We start from the raw sequence: 5,139 nt of genomic DNA on the forward strand, positions 1-5,139 counted from the left end.
TCTTTCCCTTTCTCTTCTTTAACCTCCTCTACTCGTTTAACTTTCTTATCTTCTCTTTTCTCCACCTCTCCCCTCCACACTTCCTCCCATGAAATCTTACTCCTGCAATATAAATATTGCTGTTACGTTGACAGTGTTAAAATGGACATCACAAAACTCTCTCATGGCTCCAGACTCCTATTTCCCACTGCCAGAGAACAGCTCCACTCTGCTCCAGGCTGATGTGCACTTTCCCAAATAACCTCCCTGACAGCCTCACTCCTGATTGTGTCATGCAGTTCTGTGAGGGACAATAAGTAAGTGTCAGGACATAGATGCATATAATTTGAGCTTTCAATCTTGACTCAGCCACTTGATTGCTGTGTGACTTTAAGGAAAACACCAAATCTATTTAAGTTTACTTCTTCTTACGTAAAATGGAGCTAATAATACCTACATCATAATGATATATTCACATTTGTATTTAAAAAAAGAAAGACCACAAGTTCTTTGCATTAACTCCCATTAAAAGATAGATTTTAACATCTTTTGAACCTGGGCTGTGACTCTACTTTGACCAATAGAATGTGATGAAAGTGACATCGTGGGATTTCTAAGCCTAAGCCTCAGAATGCTGGGTGGAGACTACATGCCATCAAGAAGCCCTGAAGTCAGTGAAAATGTTCTAAATCTGAATTATGGTGATGGTTGCGCTACAAAATGACATTAGATACCATTGAATTTTACTCACAAACTTTATGATTTTTTAAATATTTCTCAATAAAGCTGTTAAAAAAAAAATCCCTGAATGAAGATCACACGGAAAGAAAGGCCCAGGCCTCCCCAGTATCCCAGGTAAGCCCATTACCCAACTGACCACTAGTTGAATGCCACCAAATGAGTGACTTCAAGCCAAACCAGTCAACCCAAGAATTTTGAGACCCTTTAAAATCTGAGTTACTTTAAGCATTAATAAATAATTCATTATCCTTATTCTACTAATTTTTTAACCCATGTATGAAGTCAGGTTATTTCCTTGAATTGCACACCCCCTTATAGATCTACTAACATTGAAACTAGGTGAATGCATGTATGTTACAGTCTTTACTGAAGGTTAGGAGAAATAAGGCAGTAAGTTCATATCAACAGAAACAACAGTAAAATATTAGATATTCTTTTTCTTAAAATTCTTTCGTTTATCACTCTTTCTCCCTTCTCTCTTCTGCCCTCTATTGCCTCTTCTGTTCTCCTTCCAAATTTGTGCATTAGACACCCTTCTCTTATATGGTATGGTTTACTTTTTGGTTTCCTTATGTTCCATCATCTGAGACCTTAGTTTTATTACCAATAACCTGTCAAAATATTTTCCTAAGCAAAAGCAATTTCACCCTAAAGAGGCATTCCAAATCAAGCTATTGAAACTGTTCATTATCATACCACTGTATATATACATCATCTTGTCCAGTGACTGACACATATCAATTCGAATAAAGTTTATCCTTATTCATGCATTCCACATCTTGTTTCACAATATGTCAATCTAGTAACTCAAATTAAGGCATTTGGAATCATGCTTGACCCTTTCCTACCTTTGCCCTTCTAACTCCAACCTCTTATCTCATTGTTTCCTTCTCAGAAATACTTTAAGAATGCATCTCCTTACCCACATCCCAGCACCCAAACTCTAGTTCAAACCCTCCTCATTTGTCACCAAGGCTAGCATAATATTACCCGAAATTTCCTTTCTTCCTCTACTTCATATTTCTTCTAAGCAATGCTCCAGGAAGGGGCTGTTAAATTATGCCACACAGGCCAAATTTGGCCAACCATCTCTTTTTGTAAAAAACAAAAAGAAACAAATAAGTTTTAGCGGAGCACAGCCATGTTCATGCACTCGTGTATTTCCTAAGGCTGCTTTTGAATCTTAATGGTGGAATTGAGCCCTCGGGACAAAGATAATATGGCCCACAAAGCCTCAGATATTTACTATCTGGCTCTCAGAAAAGGTTTGCAGACACCTGTTCTCGAATCTACCATGAAAAATTTCCCAAAACATAGAACATGTTGCATGATTCCATTATTGTTTTAAAAAGTCATATAGCTTAAATACATATGAAAAACTGGAAGAATATACATCGATATTTTTAATATACTTACATATTAAATTGTACTCATAAATTTCTATATGCAGAATTGTACTCATAAATTTCTATATCTTTGTATTTTGCGTAACAGCATGAAATAATATTATATACAAGGGCATGGGTAACATACCTCATAATAACAACAAAAAAAGATTTGAAAAGTATTTAAACCTACTTCCTTAAAATTTCCAACGACTATTTTTTTAATGAGAAAACGTCTTACTTCTTTGAAAAATGTGTAAGACCTTCATAATTTCTTCAATCTTCTCTTTCCAACTGCTCATGATCACCTTGCCTGACACTCTTTAAGACCTTCATAATTTCTTCAATCTTCTCTTTCCAACTGCTCATGATCGCCTTGACTGACGCTCTTTCACAGACTCTAGCTTGGTGAATCTCAAATTTTAGTGTGCTTAACAACTGCTGAAAATTCAGACACCCGAGTTCCCTTATTCAGTACATTTGGGGTAAGAATAGAAATTTACATATTTTATAAGCATCCATGCTAGTGGTTCATGGATCACATTTTAACATGGTTTTACACTATGTAATCAAATTCACCTAAGTTCAAATCCCGACTTCAATATTCACTAGTTATCTGACTTTGGAAAAATAAACTCACTGAAGCACAACTTCATTTTCTGTGAAATTAGATACCAAAAGGACTTGCCTCACTAAGGTTTTTGTAAGGTTTAAAGGAGATGATTCAGGTCAAATACTGAACACAGTGTCTGGCTCAGAGTAAATATTTGGTAAATGTTATCTGTTTTCCTTTATACGTTCCTCATTATTATCAATGATATCATTATTTTAATTGCAAAATTCTTCTTCAGTATTATAAATTCCAGGCCATTCCCCATGTCACATACAGTCACACACACTCACCATTGCACCTTATTCCCTTTTTTCCATAATGCCGTTCTTCACTCTTAGCTCCATTTGTGTTCATTGGCTTAACTTCTACTCATCCTCTGGGGACCGATTCACATACTACCTTTGTGCATCCTTCCCTCAATCTCCCCTCACCAAAAGTAAAGTCATGTCTCCCCCTCTCGCAGCTGTACCCCCACAAGACCTTGTGCGCATGACCACTCTAGTACTTATCATATTAAATTTGTGTTCATTTTTCTGTGCCCAGAAGAGACTGTGACATCATTGAGAGCAGGCATCATGCCCATTTTATCACTGCATTATCATTATTTTTGTGACTGCTCCCTCCATTTATTCTGGGTCTCTATGAGATAAACCTTGTATTAGCCACGTGTTTCTGATGCTTTCACATCTAGGGCTTTGCTGACTCTGGAGAGACTGCCCCTCCCAGGGCGAGTCAGTTCCTATACATAGTAAATGAATCACCGGAGAGCATGTCCTCCATAAGCAAACCAACCAATCTAGAGCTCAAACCCCCAACTTTATCAAGCTCTTATTACACTCCAGGCCACTTTTCCCCTGTCCCAGTCACCCCAGGGCCAGGTACCAGACACCTAGAGACATCGCCTCTGCCCCAGAGTCTGCCGAAATTATTCAAACTGGCCAATCCAAAAACTGCTTACCCTGCCTTGTTGATTCCTTCCCAGGGAAACCACAATAAAGCCTCTTGCCTACATTTTCTGCTCACTCCTTCTACCTTCTGACTGACGCTGGTGCTTCCTCATGTGGACCTGTGGCATGGCATTCCCCTTCCTTGTGGAATCTGTGAATATAACAAGCTATTTTTTCAATGGTAGTTGTTTCCTAATCTGTTGGACTTGCTACACCTGAATAATAATAAAACCTATATTTTAAAACAAACCCTTTAATGGATTTTTAGAGTTACTTAAAGTCTTGCTGTAGCCATATGTGTTTTTTTTTTTTCCAAGAGATGAGAAAACCACACATAGGCAGGATAAGTACCTTGTTCAAGGTCACGTGACTGTTAGGCAGTGGCCATAATTCGAATCCAAGTCTATTTTGTCTCCAAACCCTGAGTTCTCTACTCTGTACAGCCTCAAAGGCTTCCTCAATCACAACTTCCCCCCTTCACAGGATTCACTAGGACAATGGTCAGTAAGGTATGTTGCCTGAGTGCTGATACACTGATTCAAAGTATCTACGTCTTTTTTTTTTTTTTTTTTCTTGCGTTATGCGGGCCTCTCACTGTTGTGGCCTCTCCCATTTGCGGAGCACAGGCTCCGGACGCGCAGGCCCAGCGGCCATGGCCCACGGGCCCAGCCGCTCCGCGGCATGCGGGATCCTCCCGAAACGGGGCACGAACCCGCGTCTCCTGCATCGGCAGGCGGACCCTCAAGCACTGCGCCACCAGGGAAGCCCGGAAAGTATCTACATCTTAATTTCATATATGAATTTTCTTAATGCGGTCCACCATAATATCAACAAAATCTAATTCTTTGGGTGGGGGGAGTGGTTCAGAGTTGGGGAAACATGAGAATTTTTTAAAGGCCCATTGTAAAATGGCTTGCATATTTATAAATGAGTGCTAAAAAGGAGCAAATTTTGAAATGAAGTTTGAAATGAATGTAAATTCATTTGGATAAAGCTCGAGATCAGTGTAGAAATCATTAAAGTAAAAGGCAATTTGATTCATTAGCTCTTAAGAAATCAGTTCTGTAAGTGATAAAAATTCAACATTGATTGAAATCTGTTGGTGATAAGCTCTAGGAATCTCTACCCACCAGCAGCTAAGACTATCAACATGAAGCCAGAGATTAGAAATAAGACCCTTTTCAGAGCAAGAGAAGAGAAAAAAGAATCTCAAAAAAAAAACTGGAAAAAGAGGACCCATGATGAGCACCGCAGGTGAGAGAAGCCCTGTAACGCAAAACCCCCTGAACTGAGATTTCATTGACAGAGTACAAGCTTGTAGCTATGAGACCTCAGACAAGTCACTTCCTTTCTCTGAGTCTTACTTCCTCATCTGTAAAATGAGGTAGGATCCGTAAGTAGCTGCGCTCTCCAGTTCTACTTAAACTTGTCTTAACTTCTCTTTTTTTTAAATGCCACTAGGTGGCAGCATGAA

The sequence above is a fragment of the Lipotes vexillifer genome, unplaced genomic scaffold, assembly GCF_000442215.2.
Source record: "Lipotes vexillifer unplaced genomic scaffold, Lipotes_vexillifer_v1.1 scaffold5, whole genome shotgun sequence".
In the NCBI taxonomy this organism is placed as follows: Eukaryota; Metazoa; Chordata; class Mammalia; order Artiodactyla; family Lipotidae; genus Lipotes; species Lipotes vexillifer.